We start from the raw sequence: 22,132 nt of genomic DNA on the forward strand, positions 1-22,132 counted from the left end.
CTTATCAGTTTTGAGAATGTGAAAGTAAAGTTACAAATGAACAAGGTTAGAAGATGGAAGGGGAGGAGAGGAAGAAGGAAAGCTAAGGGCATGGACATTCTCGTTTTTATCGTTGGAAATTACAAAACATTGCATTTGATGAAATTAAAAATAGTTGTCTGATGGTTTCAACTATTAGTATGACCAATACAAGAAAAAAAAAAATAGTACTGTAATTGTCCAAGTTTGAGAACAGTAGTGGGGACAAAATGCTCACGGTAGTGTAAATAAGCTATAGCACCATCTGTCAGATTAGAAACTCCAAAGTTAATATTTCATAAAACAAAAACATTGTTATAATGATATCATTTGAAAAAAAAATACAAAAAACAAGTAGCAGAACAAAAAATTTAGAACACAAGTGACCGCCTCTTTGGAATAGGACTATGGGTAGAAAGACTTGTGAGTCAGAGAACTGTTGTGTTTCATTATAAACCTTCTTGTACTAGGTGATCTTTCTCCTATTTGAATCACTTTCATTTAAATAAATGAATGGATAAGTAAATAACATAACACCAGAATAAGATGACATGTGCAGAACTTTTATCCTTCCAGTAGCTTGTGGATGACACAGCCTCACCTTACGACCTCCACTCAACACTATTTTTACTCGTATCAAGACATGTGATCCCATATCATGATGTATAATGACACCTATCTTTCTTTGCATGAACAGAAACTAAATAAACCCCAGAGCTGAATTGTAGGAAGTTTTTTCAGTAGCTTGTAAAATAGTTTATAATCATCACTATAAGTGAGATGAGTTGTCAGTGTCATTCATGAAGAAGGAACAGAAAGAGGCAACTGAGAGTCCCTGGAATCATTCAGTAATTTATAACCAGAGCACATTGGAATTTAGAGATCCCTCCAGGCTGCATAGATGGCTGTCCAGCCCTCTGAACAGTGCTGTCCTTTAATGCAAACACACCTAAAGAAACGCAGCAATGCTCTAGGCCTGGGGTTCCCTCAATGAACCTTGCAGGGACACAGGACCAGCTAGTGGAGAGCTAACTCCCTGGTGAGTCAGTCCCATTCTGTCCCTAGTTAACCTTGCACAAAGTTTACTTGGTTGCCTCCCACCCCCCAGGTTTACCACTGAAGATCATCTTGGAAGACAGAACACTTTTTATCTTTTTTCTTCAGGTAGGAGCAGAAATTACAAGTTGCAAACCTGTCCCCTAGTGAGGTGGCTGATGCCTGCTCAGTTCATTGGGTGGCTTGCTACCTGTGTTGTAAAAAGAACACAGCTCTCTAGATGTTGCCAAATGGAGTGTATAATCTTGTCAAGGAGCCAAAATATATTCTCTTCCTACTGCAATTAAAAGAGGAAAAAAGGAGAGTTCCAATCTTGTCTTCCTATTGCTAGTTTTAGTTCAGTCTTTCCTCTTTTTTAAAAAAAAGACTACTTCCAGTACATAGCAACCTAGAAACATGAAAACCCCAAATCACACCTTTCTAAAATTATCCCATGTTGGTGAACAAGCATTCAGTGTAGTAGAGAATTATATTAAAGGGATGATTAATATTCCAGTTTTGATTTTCCTATACCTTGTTTACTGACTCACCACGTATTCCTATGTCCTGTCCTTATTTTATATTCTCTACAGCTTTACTTTATGAGAACAGAATGAATCTTATCAGTTTCAAAACTATGCAAAGAGAGATGAGGAAATAATCTCAAAGGCTAGTCTGCCTAAAAAGAAAGAATCAGGAAGGAACCACTGCCAATCTTATGATAAAACTTGTTTATAGGTTTTGGATTGATTAATATACTGTAAAACATTAGTACAATATAGTCACTGCAATGATCAAAAAACCACAAACACATCAGTACTCTATGTGCTCTAACACGACAATTGCTGATCTAGTTATGACTTCAAATTCATCTTTCAGCTCACTGGATTTGCTGAAACTTTCCATCCTCATGCAAAACGCAGATTTTTAAAGTTTACCTAAACCTGAATTGTGAATAGCAACTCTTCATATTCAATGATAAAAATGTGTTACTGAACAATTTTATTCAAGTCTTCATGCATTTGGAAGCTCCTGCATGTATGGTGGGCAAGGTGTGCTCGCACACGCATACACAGGATGCTAATATACCCACAAACATACATGCTACTAGCGCTGGCCTGCATGCTGTTCTTCCAACACACCTCAGGTCTCCTTGGCTCAGGGCTCCTTTCTTTACTTTTTCTCTGCCAGCGATGCTCTCCCGAAGATAGTGATATGGTTCGCTCCTTCCACCCTTTATACGCTGCTCATGTGTGGGGTGTCACCTGATCACCAAACTTAAAATTACCACGCCACCATCCCAGCACTGCATGTTCTCCTTCTCTGTTCCATTGTTCTCCATAGCACTTCATGCCTTTTACTATATTCTGTAAACTTGGTATTTCTTCTGTTCTCTGACACCAATATGCCTGGCACATCAAGATGCTCAAAAACATTTTTAAATGAATGAATGAATTTAAAGATGACACAAATGATGTCAGCTTGGTATCTGGATATGATGTTTAATGTGTCATTTTTCTATTATAAATATGCATTTTTTAATATTTTGGTGAAACTATATGAACTTTTTAATATCCAAATGCTGTTTTTTCTTCCTGAACAAACTCCTCAGCTTCCCCCATTTCCATTTACTAACATCTCACTGGCCTCTTAAGTCTGTCTTTGTGCAGTGTTTATTTAACATTTTGTAGTTCACTGAGGACTACCTCAACACAGAGGGGTTTTCCAAGCAAAAAAAAAAAAAAATTCCACAAAGGAAAAAAAATTGTCCATGCTACAAGGACGAAGAGAGTTTGCTGCAAGAAATCACGTAAGCAAACTAAGGATAACTGAGAGGCATAGGCAGCAGTTCACTCAGAAGGAGAAAAAAATTGGACTGCCCAAGGAGTCCCTTGCTCCCCTTCCTCAGATGAGGTGTTTCTGGCAGAGGTCCCATCTACCCCCACTCAAAGGCAATAATTTTTCAGTAGAGCCATTTGGACATAAGACTACTTTCCAATCATTTGAGAAGTTCAGCAAATGTGTCCTGAGAAGATGTCCACAGCGTAGGTATGATTTCAGAAGATGGATCTGCCTGAATGATTTCTTGACTGAACTTGGCTGGGACTTTTTTCCATCTACTCCGATTTTCTTCCATCTAGATTTTTATGAGTGTTGAATAATAAGAGTATTTTAGATGTCTCTAGTAGCTGAGATCAAGTCTTAGACAAAAGACCACTAAGACCGAAATATAAATAGAGAAGAGTTCAAGATGACATCATGCAGTATGCACACCAGAAGTGACCACAAATAACCTACAATAACCTTTAAAATTAGTTTTTTCCTGACTTCATAAAACAATATTTTATTTGGCAGGCATATATTGGCAAGCTCTTTCAAAAGCTCTATTTGTTTTCTGTATCCAGGAAGACACCACCACTGTTTTCGCATAGGTTTCCTTCTATGCTGTGGTTTTGCCATTTTCTGCTTCTTTATGAGTGGCTGCTGCAGAATATTTTTCTTTGGGACATTTATTAAGAGCAACAAGGATATGAATGAAAAACCATCCTTATAACAATACAGGGTGGGTTTCTCCTTCCATATGTAATGCTGACCAAATCCAAAGGACAGAAGTGAAACATATCAACAGCGATATGGTTGCTTTATTCTGAGGTTATATAATAACATGCAGCTGGATAAAATATATATTATAGTACGTTGAAGGAAAACAGTCCATGTGCCATTTGATGCATTAATTAAGGCCAAAGTTAGAAAGAGAATGTAGCAACATAACATAGCTTTAAAAAAAGGTAGAAAATTATTCAAGCAAATCAAGGTAGAACAGAGAACGGGAAAACATAATTTCAAAGTTATCTCATAGGTTAGCCAATTGTTCTAGTGTTTAAAACATGTCCCCTTGATAAAATAAAAGTGATATTTTTTCTAAATATGTTAACATAAAATTCTTTCTGAATCTGATTAAGTTCACATCCCTCAGTTTTTCAAAATCTATTTCCTAGAAGACAAAGGTGAGTAAGTGTAAAATATTTTCACATATAATAAAAACAAAATAAATATTTCCCAAATAAACAGCACTTTCTAGAATAAGTCACTATATTTCATTTTCTTCTTTTGGTTCCTATTAATCTTTTACTCTCACACAGGCAAAAGAGGAAGGTTCCAATAATTAACCTTGTGCTGTTGACCTAACCAAAATTAACTGGCTATGCAACAATTTAGTTGTCCATATAAAAACAGGAAGAGAGATTTCCCCAAGTAACCCTTATTCACCATGAGAAAAACAGCTGGTGCTCTCTCTTTCCATGCAAGCCTGTGAGGCACGGATGAAAGGATGTATATTTCTGATATTCTCTCTTGTAAATGGGTGGTTTTTTCAGTGGAAGTGTGCCAACACTCAGTTCCTGAGAGGCAGGGGCCCAAGAAAGTCTGGTCAAAATGTTTAGAATTATATCTTTATAAGATGAGGTCTGTGAAAATGAACATAGTCTCCTCACCAGTGTTACATGAATAATCACTGCAAAATAATAAAGGAATCCTATACCTTTTCCTCCTAAGAAAGGAGGTAAAGATTAATAAGAAACATTGCCCTTCCAACAACAAAAATCAAAGTTGTAGTCCCAGACTTCTTTTGTGTCCCTGTTTTCCAGTAGTTCTGCTACATTTCCCACAGTACACTGCTGGGATTTTTTATTTTTTATTTTCGCTACGCATGCTCACACATCTGTTGCACATGTGTGATCAAGCGACTAGATTTTTGAGCCAAATGTCCTGTTAAATGGACAGAGTGGGCAGAGCATTCCTTTGAGAGTTAGGCCCTGCCTCTGGTGGATTGCCGCCAAATGCAATGGTGTAATAAAGAAAAGAAAGCTGCTCATTTGAATTGCATTGAAATGAACTGTGTCCTCTCCTAAAATACCATATGGTAATGATCCCTGGAGGTATGGCGAATAACACCTAGGTCTGGCAGACTCCAATGGAAGGCTGTAAATGTCCCTGTGTAGTCAGACTGTGAAAGGCAGGATAGTTGACAAGAAGCATGCAGGGTGAAACAAGAGTCCTATCTGATGTCCCTCAATCAACTTGAAATGAAAGAAAGTACATTGAACAAAGAAATCCTAGCAAGTCGTCTTGGAGAAATCCTTCATCTCCCATTAAAAAGCAGTTTTTGGATCTCACCTCCTATAAAGTGAAACCTTATGGAAAGAAAGCTGTTTCACCTGAGCAGTAGCCAGAGTTTCTTTGCAGCAAATTATCTCAATAAGACTCAAGTGTATGTCTGCAAAGCAAAATGAATTCTTCATAAGCAAACCTCCACCAGAGCTGAGAGCAGATGGACCAAGTAACCCGAGATGCAAAGAGTTCTGCGTCTGCTTTGGCTAGAACTCTCAATGAACTGATCCTGCTGCAGGTAGCAGCTAGTGACCCGCACGTCATGTGATGATGTCTCTCAAAGGAGACACACACATAGCAGCTTTTTGTTGTTGTTGGGAGTGGTTTTTTGTTGTTGTTGTTTTGTTTTGTTTTTAGTGGGAAGAAATTCAGGTAACATTAGAAAATTGGTGGTGAAATATTAAAATGTCTATGTCAAAATAGAAAAAAATAAGTCTATTAATGCTATAGAAATTTAGAATATGGGTTTTAACTACAATAAAACCCCAAATGCCATTAATAGTTATAAAATTTTCATTGGTATCAACAGTGCAATTTTTATACTTTACTATCTTTAAAAGGGACAAAATTTCCACTAATTTAGTTTAAAATCACACTTTTCTACATAGAATAATATGGGAAATTGCCTCAAGACAAGATATTATTGTTGCCTGTGTTTTTTCTATTCTAAATGGTCATAATGGTGTCTGTCTGTTAATGAGGTGCAAGAATTCTTAACCCTCCCTATTTTTTTTGAAGCTTAGACAACTAAAGAAAAGTCTATCCATATACCTAAATATAAAATTTGGATTTACATACTTGCTCCTCTTAACTTTCCTGAAAACTGAAGTTTTATTTTTCATGTCAAATGTAACTTTCTGTTTTGATTTCTACAACTCATTTGTGATAATTTTGAGCAGACTCAGTTATCTTCACTTACAAAAACACAGTTATTGTGTAATGCAATAGCAACTAGTACATTTTGGGCAGTTTTATCTTAAATTGGTTAATAGTGACTCATTTAATTTGACCATAACCCAGTAACTTAGGTATTATTATTTTCCTTGTATTTTACAGATGAGGAAACTGAGATTTATCAGGATTTTGTAATTTGCCCAAAGTCAAAAGTAAGTAATATGCCTGAGGTGTAATCCAATCTTGTTTTTCCAGAGCCAGCTTTCTGGAATGTCTATTACAGCATCATTCTACAGGGTTTTTTGGTTTTATTTTGTTTTTGAAATCCAAACTCTAGAATTGTCCTTTCAAACATGTCTTTCCTATATTCTATGACCATCAAAGAAGAAAACTCTATTTACTTCAATAATTTCATAGTATTTTTGAAAAACCATTGTATAACTAAATATTTTTCCTTTCTTCAAATCTGAAGATTCCCCATGGCAAAAGTACTATAGTCTCTAATTCTGTCACTAATAATATTATCTGCATAGCTTAACTTTTTCTTCATACCTTTTTCTTCTACCTTTTTTCCATAGAAAAAAACTAAATTTCTTTAATCTCACCACAGAAGTCATTTTTTTCTACTTTCTAAACTAATGCATTTTGTCAAAAATAGAGACCTATAATTAAGAAATACATAAATAGATTATTAAAAAATATTTTGAAAAAACTAAATGTTCTTAATTGAAGTCTTCATATCTATAAGTTCTCTTCCTCTTCTTGTTTATGAGTCATTTATACTTGAGGACCTCTGTAAATAGTGGAATCACTGAAATGGTTCTTGGAAATCATGTAGGAGGCAGCCGACATTTCCACTGATATCCATATTTCAGAATAATCTCATAACATCAACACAGATGTTTCATTTTTCATTAACTATAATATCTTCAAATTTGATACTAAAACACCAAATAAATGTCAGCCACTCTTTGTTGTTAATAAAGAGGACATTGGAATCTAAAGCCAAACTCAAATTCATTACAACCCTGCTTATTGTTTCAAAAGAGGAGCTCTGAGTGCAAAGTGTGTGGGAAGAATATTTATCTTGTTTTTACAGATCAGAAAGCTGATGCATAGAGATTAAATTATACTTAGGAGGTTAATGAAAATATCTACATAATTGTGATGAGCCAAATCTGCATTCCACACACAAAAAAATCTAAAAATAAATTGGATTTCCAAATGATATGTAACTAGTATTTTAAAACATTGTGGAAAATTAATGTATTCATATATTCATGCCTTTTATTTCAGCTCTAATTGAGACTATATATATTTAAATTTAAAGCACATATATCTCCAAAATGCACAGTATCATTTTGTGCTTTGTAAACCTAAAAATACTAAGTTTGCTTTTAGATGGGAACAAAACTGCAGAAATACAAATTCTCACACTTCTCAGCTCGGTTCTGACAGCTGTTTTCTGGCCGTTTTAAGGATGCTATTAATTGTCCTAAATGAAAAATTTGGATGTACCTGTCTTTTTTGCTACTTATTGAGAGTCTTAATGATTTCAATAGAGTCTTGATTTGTTCTTTTGGGCACCTGTAAGAAGAAATTCTATATCTTGCTGAATTTTAGTAAAATTGTTAGATGTGTTTAGTGAAAGTGAATAGCCATCTCTATCTATTAGCATCTCCAAGATTTTAAGAAATAAGTTCCTGATCAGACATATAATCATGGTCTGATAATATTCTTGAAAATTCTCAACTAAAATTTCAGATTTGAATTAAAGTAAGAAACTAACTTTTGTAGCATCTCTCTCTCTCTCTCTCTCTCTCTGCTGTGTGTGTGTGTGAGAGAGAGAGAAGCAAATAAGCCCCCCCAAAAGCAAATAAGCCAGAAATAAGGATTTTGTAGACCAGCCTGAGACGGATGCCTCAGAGACTTTAGAGTGCAACTGCATTTTCTCCAGTTAGCACGCAATGTACCTTGTGTGCAAACATTCACTTATAGGAATTTGAGTTCAGCAACACTTCTGTTTACTTTCTCTTCCTCTTTCCTCTCCTCTCCAAGTCCTTTTACTTCCTAATCTGCCAAATCAAATGCTAAATCAGGAGCAATAGCCTACAATTGACTTTTTCAATTAAAATATAGAGTTCAGAGTTGACTCCAGCGTGAGTAATTGCTTTTGAAAACCACAACCAGCAGGCAGCTGCCAGATTATTACAACAGTTTATTTAACCTCAAAACATCTGATCAATTTTATTATCTCGACAGAAGGGAGATATCCTGGAGAGTAGGGTTTTAAATATACTACTCATCCTAGATGTCTGAGAGAATATTAAAATTCTACAACACCATAAATATCCTTTTGCCATCATCTTGCTGAGAAAACAAACTCAAATCACACTTTCTTCATTCAAAAGTCAACAGACATGAAGAACATCGTGACTTTCAGATAGGGTGGCAGTGTGGGGAAGGGGCCAGGACAATCTACAAAATTACAAGGTGTAAAAACATTCGAACATCCGGTTCATGGTGTTCAGGGTTTTTATTCATCCAGAAAAGAGACACAGAGAGGGCTGCCAATATCACCAAAACAAAGAGTATCACGTTTGGGAAATCCTGATTTGTCTGCCTCTGCACTGCAGACCTTATTATTCTGAAATCCGCTCGATGGTTCCATGAATGAAATGGACTGAAACCATGGTGTTATATAAATGGACTGAAGAGCCCTCAGAGCTCCTGCCTCCACGGAATGAAACCTGTAGGCATTTCTCCCGACTCCTTCTTCCTGACCATCCACATCCCGCCAGGACTTCCCTCCAGATCTTTGAGTTTGATCCCACAGTACCTCTGCAAGCCCATTAGAACCTAACACATTAAACAGGTTGTATTGGGTATTTCGCTGCCACCACCTCAATCCTCCTCAAAGAGGCACTATTGGGTAAGAACACAGATGCTCTGGTCTTCCCAGCTTCAATCCCAGTTCCACCATTTACTAATAGCATTCTCTGTGGCTCATTTTCCTCACTTATAACCTCATAGCCTTGCTGTGAAGATAGAAAAATTATTATGTGTCAAGTGTTTAGAATGTGCCTGGTACATAGTCAGTGCTATTTTAGCTATTAATTTTCTATCAATTCACTCAGGATCCAGTCTTTAGTTTCCTGTGGCTCTGGACCTTGCCAGAGGGACAGTTCTACTCTCCCTCAGGCCCAGCTCCCAGCTTTTGGAACATCTCTTCAAATAGCCTAGAAGGAGGGCTCCACCTTCTAGCTATCTGGGCCGTTCTTGTACCCTTACTTTGAGGTCGTGTGACAAGAAAGCTTGAATACAATCATGTACCTCTCATCTTTCCAGAAGTTTAAAAAAACAAAAAAAAATTCCAAAGACAACTTAGAAAGTGTTCCTAGAAGGTGAACCACTCATTTCTACAGAAAGACACTTTAGTATCCAAAAAAAAAAACCATGAGAACGTCATCTAAATGCTTATTCTTTGTGTTTTAGTTTTGTTGATTGTCTTTTATGCTTATTTCCCCATCTTCACTTTCCTCTCTAGAACCATTCTAACTAGTATTTGATATCCTTAAATTCCTACAAATTCCTGAATAATACATAGTGTTTTGTGTATATTTTAATGAAATGTGCATTAATTTATAGCCTAATAATCAATGAAGTTTATCAATTTATGAAGATTACGATTCATTATGTTTGTTACTTTTAATCAACAGATTATTCTTATGATATATTCATGTTATTTTGTTTACATCTAGTTTGTTAGCTTTAATTAGTGCATTTTGATCTATCCTCTCAATGTTTGCCACTTAATTAACAACAAAAATATTAACATCCAAAGTTAATCTTGTATTTCATCAACCAGATCTGAAGTCATAGTGATCCTGGTAATTCATTGAGGGAACTTTTTTCCTCTAATCTTTACATGAGAGTTTTCACCTGAATTATTGAGACAAATGATTCTTTCACTTTCTAAAGAAGATACACTCAGAGAAATCAGCCTTTTTTATTTTGATATCTAACTGTTGGCAACCAACTTATTTTGTAGATAAAAGTAAATATCTTTCAGATTCACTGAACAACATAAAACACAGACATCTTAAAAGCTTTGTGGAAATAGGCCACGAATTAAAAAGTAAGTAATAGTAAGCCAACCGTGTTTATGGTATCTGTAGGATTTTATTTATAAAAACGTAGGAAATGCACAACATCTCAAAGATATTTATTCAAGTTCCTGCACTGCAGCACTATTTGATATAAGGAAATACTGGAAACAATTTAAATGTCTATCAATAGGAGACTGAGCTCTAAATAAAATGTGGCTTTCATGCAGCTATAAAAAATGAAGTAATTATGTAAGGACTGACACAGAAACATCTTTAAAATACATTGTTAGTAGAAAAATCAAGTCATTGAAGAGCATTTTTCACATGACTCTATTTTGGTAAAAAAAAATAAGGAAATTATACATGCATAATATCATGTATATATACAGGATTGCACATGCTGGAAAATATCTAGAAATATTTAAACTACATAGAGAGATAGCCAGTTCTAAGAGAAGGAGAAAAAATGTTTGGCTTTTCATTTTTGTACCATTTACATATTTTTGGTTGTTTACAACCAGTGTATACTAATTTCATACTTAACTTTTCTGAATATATATAAAATAAAAACATGACAAATGAGCCTGGCTTTTGAGGTAGGTTAGATATATGGTTTTACTTACAAATGGGAGTAATGGTGAGGCTGACCTAGTCCTAGTATCATTCAGGGAAAGAAGGGCAGATATAAGAAAGGAAGTAAAGAGCAGGTCAAGGAATCAGCCTCACCATTTAAATTGAAGAAACAATTTTCAGTGAACTGGAGAAGTTAGGGAAAAACTATTGTGGCTATTGACGTTAACAGATATTAACAGTAGGTAACTAAAAAAGGAAATCAGTTAGACACAGTTTTCAAATAGTTAAGCTGTTAAGAAATTATTTTTTCACTTAAAATAAATCTGAAATAACCAGACATGTGCTTCTTTTTCCTTAAAAAAATTATGCAAATTCAAATTTAAAATGTATTTTACCATATAAAGAGCTAATATCATCTCAATTTTTCATAAAGATTTTACTTATGAACTTTTAAAATGCTGTTTTATTGCTCAATGTTTCAAAATAGATTATGTAAATTATATTTGGTTTTTCCTCAATATTCAAACATAAGAAGTTGAACTCAAAACAGAACTAGGAGACTTATGTCAGAATTTGCTCATATTTCAAATTATTTACAGAAATCAGGAAAAGCATATAAAAATTTTAATAGAAATATGAAAAGAACTAAAATTCGGATGATTTATCTTAGAACGAACAGTGCTTTTACCCTTGAGAAATATCCCTTTTTAGTTTTCCTAAGGCAAGTATCAGATTTTATTTTATGTGAGAATTAAACATTTGATTTTACTACTAAATAACCAAAACAGTTGTTCAGTAAAATAGTTTATCTTAAAATGTCTGGAAAAGCCGTAACAGAAAGTGACGGACTAACAGGTAAAGATATTAATTATATCCACAACAAATAAAAGAACAATAATGACAAAAGACCTAACAAAATTTGGTGAGGCATACTCACGTTCCAAGATGCTTTACAGTGTTAGGTGTAAATAATCAATCTGGACTCCATTTCCACACAATGATTTTAAATTCTGAACTTTTCACATATAAAAATAAAAATATTAATGTTACAAATTATACACATACTGCACTAATATTTCTTGGCACATTTTTCTTTGCTTATCAGACTAGTCAATAAAAGTTGAATTAGAAAAATATTAGAGAGAGTATGAAATAAATTCCAGGTATTTGCACTTGAATCTTGCTTTCCCGCTAGCTTACCAGAAGCAAGGCAACAAATGAAAGGAAATATTTATGATGTTATACTCCCTCTAGTGGGCAGTTTTATAATGGAAAGTTTAGCGACCTTCCTGCACACTTGAATGGATTTCTAGCTTCAGGATTCTCATGATCCTGAATGGGAAAGGTTTTTGCAGGTTGTCTAGTCAATAGTTCCTGTAATGCAGGAATCTTAGAGTCAATCAATTTATGCTTTACCTAAGTTTCAGTTCCTCAAAACTACTGTTTCTATCTTGGGATAACTGTTGTTAGGAAGTTATGTTTATACAAAATCCAACTTCCACTCTCTGTAACCTGCACTTCTTGGACCTTTTGAAGAGCCTGGGAAGAGTTTATTCCTTTCCCCATTTTGCCTATCTTTACAGAATATTTAGACAATATCTCCGCATAAGAATAGCTACCAAACAAGTGAAAAACAATAGCATTAAAAAGCCATTTTAAAAATACATTGTTTCAAGCAGAGGAAAAAATATTTTTAATATTATATTATTAATAATCTATGAAATTACAAATATAAAATGGTTATTTTCTTTGCCATTTTATAATGCCTTTACCCATCACATTCAAAACTGAGTATTGTATCTAATATCAAATAGTTTATGCAGATAGATATGCCCAATAAATGTTTAATTAGAAAAATTTTTTAATGTTTCTTTCTCTTTGTATGAAACTGCATAATTCATTTCTGTTGCATGGAAGATCTAGTGCAACTTACTATTTTTGCTAGCCCACAGTATTTGAGAGAAAGAGGGAGGGACACCAAAGATGTCTAGGACCAGCCCAGATCTGCTATTCCGCACTTTTCAAAAGAAAAGCGTTATCCACCCCAGAGGAATTTCAGGACCTTTTCTACAGTAATTCCAATTTTATCTGTCCTAGGTCTTCTGGGAAGCATGACTTTGTAAAAACGTTACACAATTGCTAGGGTGGGGGGCAGGTGTTAGGCAGAGGAGAGGTACTGGGACATGGACACTAGATGGTAGAGGTTTCTTTGTAGATTAGGTTGCTTAGGCACGCATTGATGTTTGTACAACTAAACAACAATATAAGCACACCAAGCAATCTAAGGCAACATTTCTCAAAGCATGGCCTTGGATGTAACCTGAGACATTCACCTGCAATTTTTACAAACATGTGAAACTCAAGGCCTACTCAGTCTGAATTTCCAGGGGTGCTGCTTGATGAGCAAGATATTTAACAAAACCCCCAGCTGATTTTCTGTATGGGTGCTGAGGTGTAAGAATCACAGCACCAGGGACTTAAACATCTTCTACAAGGGTGAAAAGGATGCAGGTACAGGGAGGTAGATTCTAAAATATCAATTACCGTGAGGGAAATCATGCATAAACCCTTACAAACCTCTTAGAAATTGACATTCAAAGACCAACGTACCGTTTCTTAATTATATTTCCCTTCTGTGTGGAAAAAGAATTAGGTTTCTTTGAATGAGCACTAGCTTATGTACCTGGCTAACAATTAGAGGCCGTACTGAAAAACATCTATCTTTACATTCTAGAACCATTTTCAGCTTGGAGAAATTACACCCTGAGAAGACCTGGGTAAAACTGACCCTGGCTAAGGAAGCAGCAGCTTTAGATCCTTCTTTTGGTTAAACTAAAAAAAAGTGCCAATTAGTTGAAAAGACGGACATACTCATTTATTAGTTCATTCATTCATATATGGAGCATCTTACTATATATAAGGTGTTAGAAGTGAATACCAAGATGGAGAGCGAAATTAGTGTTTGTTGTGCTTCTAGTAGCATAATAAAAAGTTAAAAACTTAATGTAAAAAACTTTTAAATATATTTCATTGTCAAGCTAATACTTTAAAATGTATTAAGCATTCTAGTGAAGTGAAAGAAAACCATAAAGGCAACCAGGTGGAACCGTAGAGATAATTTTCAAATATTCACAGGTTGATAACAGAGAGAAAACAAACACTACATTTTTCTATAGGAATGGTCTATTTAAATATTCATTTTAGAGCCTCATTGTTTATTGACCTATTTAGCTGATGTTATTAACTATTTAAGTGTAAAGACAGTTGGTATCTCCAGCCTTCTCTTGCAAATCTGCCATATCCTGAAGCATGGCCTACTAGGAGGTCTGCCTAGTTGAAAATCTAGACTTGGGGGCTTGACTGTCTTCTACGCTCTTAGAACATGTGTAACTCCCTCACCCCACCCTATCCCCAACATGTGCCTGACAGTCAATGTGCCCATCAGTGATACCATACAGACTACAAAAAGGTCTTACAGTGCCATAATCTCATGGAAAAAAATTAAAAGCACCATTCTCTTAGTGTGTTACAAAGTGCTTCAGTAGTTTTCTGTTGCTCAAAAGCAGTAACAAAAATTTTTCCTGACAGACATAATGAATCTCAGAGAAGCAGCAGCAGTAGCGTGAACGAAATCATCATAATTAAAACATACTGTCCATTCCCAAGGAGGTCATCTGCAGGGGCACAAAAGACGACACGAATTTATCTTTTGCTTTCTAAGCACTATGTCAATAACAAACCTAAAAGTATTAATTCAGATTTTCTTTTTGTTATTAAAAAAAGGGCATTTCCCAATTTGAGAGACCATTCTGTAATGTGTCCACATAAAAGTACTTGATGTAAACTTAAATCCATTTCTGTTTATAAATTCTCAATATTCTGATGTCTAAGCTTTCACATTTAACTCCTAATTCCCCACTATAGATCCACTACACTTCCTTCTCAACCCCTTCCACTTACTTATTCTCAAAAGTCCATATTCTGTGAACCTGAACCAAGACTGGCTGTGGCCTTTCTGAACACACTACTAAACTGTGAGAAAAATCACCTTCACTATTTTGACAATATGTTGATATTTCATTTTTTAATCTAAATAATCAGTGTAGAGACTATGGGGATCTTGGGGAAAGGTAAACTTTATCTTTTGATACCTTATACCTATTATGAGTTCTTTCTACCATTTCTCTCCTATTTGCCCACTCTTGCATCCCTGCTGCACTGTAGTGGTACAGTTCCTTGTTCGTGACCTTGTCTCCCTTCCTATAGGGATAGGAATGAATTAGAACAGTGATTCTCAAGGAAAGGAAGAGATCTGGAGAAGACAGTAGTAGGAAGTTTGCATTGTTCTAAAAATTACGTGTAGTACTATAATTTTATAACTTGAAAATATATTTTTATAAAAACTTCAGAGAGCAAACTTCAACTAAAACTTCTTTCCTGGTGTATTAGTTTTTTATTGTTGCTGTAACAAACCACCACAAACTTGATGGCTTAAAACAACACAAACTTATTATCTTACAGTCCTGCAGGATAGAATTCCAACATGGATCTCACTGGGCTAAAATCAAGGTGTCAGTGTCAGCAGGACTGCAATTTTGGAGGCAAAATTGGGACAAATCTGTTTCCTTGCCTTTTCCAGTTTCAAAAGGACACTGACCTCCCTTAGTTTGTGGTTCCTTCCTCCATTTCCAAAGCCAGCAGTGCTGCAGCTCTTGGACCATGCTTCCATACTGTCACCCCCCCGACACCTCCTGGCCTCCATTTCCACCTTTTAAGGACCCTTGTGATTTTAAGGCACTTAATCCAGGATAATCTATTTAAGGTCACCTGAGTAACAACTTGAATTTGATCTACAACCTGAATTATCCTTTTCCATGTAAGGTATTATATTCACAAATTATGGTGATTAGGACATCTTTGGGGGGATTATTCACTATTGGGGAGAATATCATAACATGATAATGATTAATCATAGAAGGGGAGCCTCTTCAAAAGGAGTTGCAACGTGAAAATCAAAAAAATGGTGGAGCATGAAATACTTATGTTCATTAGTGGGGGACCAGATTAAGAAAACTGAACAACATTGACTTAATAATATTAACTGTTCGGGAGGTGGTTTGATAGGGTGAAGAAGGCAAAATTTTTATGTGGGAGCCTAAATTTCAGTTTTAACTCTTCAGCTAAGGATCTGTGTGTCCTTTTCAAAACCAGTCTATCTATCTGAAGTCCAGTTTCTTCTGTGAAATAAGCAGGTGAACCTGATGATGCCTAAAACAACTAAAATAATCTCAAAGTAAAAATAAATAATATAGCTTCAGAGGTTTCCCAGCCCAGGGGTTTGATATTTTAAAGGCAACCAAGCCTTTATGTATGCATATGTATATGTGAATACAGATTTTGTTTCTCTGCTGAAAAGATCTCAATGCACATGCCAAAGTCCAAACACAAAAGCAAATTCTACCACCAGATGGAGCTTAGCTTCCATTAAAGTGGCAGATATATAAAAAGAATTCCAAGAGCTTGTGAATTCTTTGTATACCTCAGGAAAGGACTGAAGAAGAAAGGTAAACTTTATAGGTGACTGTTTTAAAAGCATGCTATAAATGCCAGTTACCATAGGACTTCATGTATTTTTCATAAGAGTACTCATTTGATTTGGTGCTAAGTGACCACTTATAAATAATGTGACAACTGACTGCCTTTCTTTCTGTTATTTTCTCTTTCTTTGTATGAGAATGTTCTTTGATTCCTATACATTTAAGCACCTACCTTTAGATAAAAATCACAGATTACTACTGTAAGAGCCTAAGAAGTAAAATCACCAAAAGAAATAGCTCATGTAATATAAATACTGAACACTTTACGTTACACACTAGAGCATGTATTCTCCATCAGATGAAATAAAATACAAGGAGCATCTTGTGCAGTGCCTGAACTAAAGTCAGCTGGTGGTGAAAATTACTTCTACCACATACCATATTCTCAAAGGAGACAACCATTTTATGATGAATCCCCACCAAATCAATGTTCTCTATGCCTACAAAATGCTCACTGTGTGTTTAGAGCATGGCCAGGCCTTGTAGAGCAGCCAGTTGTAAACCAAGACATGGTATTTGTCCTTAAATTGGAAAGAAAAGATGCCACGCAAATTAGCGTACCCAAGTTCATCATGTAAACCAAGTGTTCCTTTGTGAGTTTATAGCCTGTAATACAAACAAACAAACAAACAAACAAATAAACAAAATAGTGGTCAGGGAAGTTATGTGCTACTTGAACAGAAACAGGAATGAGTATTGTAGGAAGGACGGGAATTGAATAAACAGAAGATAGGTGACGTGTTCCCACTAAGAGCGAGAACATCAGTCAAAATGCAACTGCAGGAAGGGGGTGGGTGGGTGTGTGGCCAGGAGGGCAAGGAGTCTGATTCCATTGAGGGCTAGCGTGGACCTAAAAGGTACGAGGGGGCTTCAAACAGTGAGGCGGACTCAGGTGACGAACGATATGAGAAAAGACAATTGGTGGATTTACTTGCTAGAGAAGTAGAGCTACTGAAAATTGTAGGTCAGGAATGCAGGATGAGGAGAGGATTATTTATGGGGCTTATGAAGGGAAAGTAAATTTGAGAAGCTCGTCCAGTATTAAGCCTTCCTTTCTGCCTAATTAACTTCTTTTACGCCTGTCACCAACATTTATTATTCTATATTTAAAGAAAATAAAGATGTGTAAAACGTGCCCTTTACTCTTGTTATTTAGTGTTAAGATACCGTAATTTCCATACAAAGAATTACATAGGTGTAGATTAAGAAACAAGTTAAATGTGTGTAAAAAGGTGTAACAAAAGGGCACATCAGACAGCAACAGTGTGTCCAAAGGCACGAGGCGAAAAGACACAGTGCTGATGAGGAGATAGTAAATGGTCTGCTCGTGTGTGTGGCATATGAGGGGTGGGCAGCTCATGGCGATGAGTGTGTAAGTGGAAGTGGTGGCAGGAGAAGGAAAAAGGAAAGCCCAGATTTGATGGATAGCACCTATTTGAAAGATAGGTGGTTGCATAGGGAGCAAAGAAAATAGAAAAATATTACAAAATTCCAAAAGAGGAAGAGCAACAGCGAGCAACAGTAACGTCGACAAAGACATGACTTGGAGGAGTAAGTCAAGCTTGAGGGAGACAAGAGAGGCTCAGTTTTTGATTAATCTTAATTGAGAAGTAAGCTACCCAAGTGTAAACATGTCCAGTGGGCAATTGGAGACCCAAGATTGAAGTTCACGTGATATTCATTGGGAGGCAGCACGGGTTTGGGAGGGACCAGAAATCTTCACTGAAAGGAGTGGCATTTATCTGCACCCTCATTTAATACTTACTTACAGATAATAATAATTGCTGTCTGTTCCTTTTCCTCCCCTTGTATTTAAGGCTTGTAGTCTGACTTTATTGTTCCCTGCCTCAGAGATTTTAGAAAGAAGGAAAGCAGGAAGAGCCGAAAGTGACAGGTGCTGCTGATTCTGGTGTAAAAGACAAAATCCATTAAATTGTACTAATGATCCCTGGGTAAGGGAAGAGAGGCAGGAGGAGAAACAGCCAGAGAGAGAGATGTGGAGATCAAGAAGATGATGGGACTGAGGTGTACAGGGACCCGGGATGTGTTACTGCCACTGATCGCTAGATCTGCAGGAACAGTAGGCTCCTTGGTGGCCAATGGCAGAGACTGATGGCAGAGGACTAGAGGGACAGTTCTGATACTTTGATACTTCTTAAGACCCAGGGTCTTTATACATTTCCTGATGTGTGAGGATCCTGGAGAATGCCTGAGATAGAGTTTTCTTCTAACCCCAAAGGACCGAGGCTTGAAATCAGGAATAAGTTGATTTTTTTAATAAAAGATATTTTTGGACACATGAATTTATGAATTGAGATTTCAATATGTTAGATATGCCTCAATGGATTCTCAGATATCACTCTATTTATATAATCTGTCTCTCTTGCTAAGCAAGGCTGTAACTTCCTCAAGGATATCCTAACAGATAAAAGCTTAATTTAAGGATTGTTGATACTGCTACTAGACTGGAATTAAATTTTTTGCCTGAAAGGGACCTCAGCAGGTTGCTGCTGTTACTATCATTACTTTTAGTGAACGTTAACTGATAGGTAAATTTTAGTGCTTAGCCTCAAGGAGATTACATCTTAAAAGTGAACAGAGATATATAAAGAGAACAACTCAATATGATATGTAATCAGTAAATGGAGGTATCCACGTGTGCTACGTGAATACCAAAGAATGTTGTCCTGCCTTATAGGAAAGTTCAGGGAAGGAGTTTGGTAGTAGCTAAGCCAAACCTTGGGACGGAGTATTCTTTGCACTTCACACGCCCGAAGATTCTCTCCTCTGAACTCCTATAACTACCTAACAATACCATTTACTTCACTTTTACCATGTACCCCTTTCCACTGACATAATTTTCATTTGTTTTTCTCACCTTTCCAGAAAATGTGTCAAGGAGAATAGGAATCCTGCCTTTTACCACTTTTCAGAATTTCCACAGTACCTGGAGGTCTTGATCATAAGAGATGCTCAGCAAGTAACTAGGGACAAGGATTTGGTCTGCTACACATTTCTCATCTTAATGACCAGGAGGCACACATCTGTTGCTAATGACAAACTCTGCCAGTTGGCCTGACCCATAGAAGAATGAGGATCAAAACAAAAATTGAATAAGTAGATGCTAAATATTTTCTAATTGTTATTTAGCATCACTTTCAGCTCCTAATTGATGAGAAGTGGTGTTGGGGGTCTACAAAAAAAAAATACCGGCTTTGGGGACGGGCCATGCCTCTGCCTAGCTGTGTGATCTCAGGATCCTCACTTGGCCTCTACGAGCCTCAGGCTCTTCTGTAATACATGGATAACGGGTTTCTCAAGAAAGTCACATCGGATAATATTTGAACATTATTTGGTAAAGGGTAAAACACAATTTAATGGTAATATTATTAAATACCTGGTTTGTCTCTAAGGTATTCTTTTACTATAATAAAGATCACAGAGGTTTTATAAAGAACAGTTTTTTATACACTTTGCCCATGCTTGTGTTACTTGGTAAAATTGCACTGTTTTACTTATTCGAATCTCATAAAATATTTCTCCCACTTAGATATGAGATATTTGGGGGGAAAAAGTCATTTTTTAAATTAGTGTTACAAATTGACTATGGCTAAAACTAAAAAAAAAAAAATGCAGACTTTGGGAAATGTATCAATATCCACACTATTTTGTGTATAACTTTTTGGACACATGAGCATTTTTCTTGAAGAGAATGGATGATAGTGCTGTCATTCTGGGGAGCATCTAATGTTGATACAATGAATATGGCAAGTCCTTTGGATAGGTGTATCACTGAGAGTAGGAGTTGCTAAATCTTTGGTTGAGGAGTAGTTTAGTCAAAACTTCCAGAGGGACAGGCCTGATGTGAGTGGAAAACCTACCTATGCCTCTCTCTGGTGGTAGTGCATGTCCTGTTGCAACAGAAATGTTGAAGTTTCAGGTAGAGTCTAGCCTTTACCTCCTCCAGCTGCATGCATCTGAGATCAAGCTCTCTGAGTTGACAGAGCATCCAATACTGACACCCTGGATGCAAGGACAGTCCCTCCTCTGGGGGGATACACAGGAAAAGCTAAGACGAGAGGGGGCAGTGCTCAGAAGAGTGGCCTTCTCATGGGGATCATGAGCAACAGGGTGGTAGCATGGTGAGAAAATGAAAAATGAAGAGGATAAGAAACTGACTTAGTCTAGAGCATGTAAAAAATTGCTGGGGAGCACACTGTGAGGTTAGTTTCTGGCAGAAAGCAGGTGGGCTTATGTTATAATAGTCTTGATTAAAGAAAACAAATGGAAGGGCAATGTCACTTTTATGTCACAGACTTGTGAGGCCACCAACATAAAAGATAATATGCTCACTTTTAAAAAATGTGTTCAATCTGCATTGTCAATGTTTATTGTTAATTATGCATGTATAATTATTAGGTATAAACATTACTAAGTACACATATGCACCAGATACATTTATTTTCTCAATTTTCCCACTTTGCTAAATGAGTGACACCTAGTCTCTAGAAATTCTTTAACTTGTATATGCACACAAAGCACAAAATTGCATTGCAATTGCTTTAGAACAACTCTTTCAAGAACGTGTTCACATAAAAAATACTTTTTTTCTCTAACTCTCTACACTCTTTCTTTCTACACACACACAAAAATTAACGGAAATATCATACTAGTAAAAGTAAATGTTTGGGTTTTTTTTTCTTAAAGGGAGTTTTACATCTAAGTTTTAGCACTGGGTCAAAGGTAATAAAAAAGACCAGAGAATGTCACATTACTCCTTAGCTCTTCCAACATGGTTTTCAGGTAATACATATGCTGAGAGTGGTAGTTCCAAGAAGAGAAAAGTGTGTATCAAAAAAGCTCTAGAGGAAAAATCTCTCATTTTTCAAACTGTCCTTTACAGTATTCACTGATTTATGCAGATATATAAAGAGAATCCCTAATTCTTTATTAATGATAAAGATAATTTGCATGTTATAAAGTACTAAATATTAAACAGGGGCTTCATAGATCAACAGTTGTTCAATATTAAGCAACAAGTAAAATTTGGTAAAACAAAAATAAAACTTTGTTTAAGCAACACATATAGGTTTGAGAAGGAGTAGTGTTATGCATAATTCCATGATTAATCCAAATCTCTTAATATTCACTAAGAGTCCCAAATCAGAGTCAAGAAGAGTTGGTGTGTAGTTGCTTCTCCCTGCTATTTTATTAGAGCATACTGCATTTATCTTAAATTCCTGATTTATGGCAGAACTTATGGATATTCCCACTGGGATCCTCGAAACTCTTAATTTGTTTACATATTTTGGCTTCTTTCCAGATCTATGTGAACAGTAACTGATTCAAGAAAACAAATAGGCGGAAATGTCTTTGAATAGCATTCTTTTACCATCGGGTCATACATATCTCCATTCAGTAAAACAAGGCAACTGAATTCCTGAACTGGGCAGTTCAATAATACATTTTTAAAACTCAGGTGGGATTAAAGAAAATTATTTTCTATTCAAACAAAAAAAGAAAAAGGAACTATGACCTTAACAGGGTCTTAAACATACACACACAGGATGGGGAAAAAAATTCCTCAAACTATTGAAGAAAATTAGTAACACACAGATTTTATCATCTATTTCCTCCTCCTCAGAGGAATGTTTTGTTATCCACTTAGACCGAAGAGCTTGCTTTCAACCAAATCAAGGGCTCAGATGTAAAGAATAGAAAAGAAAAAAATATAAA

General features: G+C 35.9%; 1 protein-coding gene across 2 annotated transcripts in view; it reads right to left on the minus strand.

Annotated features, from left to right (window-relative positions):
* CRPPA (CDP-L-ribitol pyrophosphorylase A) overlaps positions 1-22,132 on the minus strand; it is a 364,955-nt gene that overhangs the window by 5,885 nt on the left and 336,938 nt on the right. The window lies entirely within an intron of this gene.

This window comes from Cynocephalus volans, chromosome 6 (genome assembly GCF_027409185.1).
Source record: "Cynocephalus volans isolate mCynVol1 chromosome 6, mCynVol1.pri, whole genome shotgun sequence".
Classification (NCBI taxonomy): domain Eukaryota; kingdom Metazoa; phylum Chordata; class Mammalia; order Dermoptera; family Cynocephalidae; genus Cynocephalus; species Cynocephalus volans.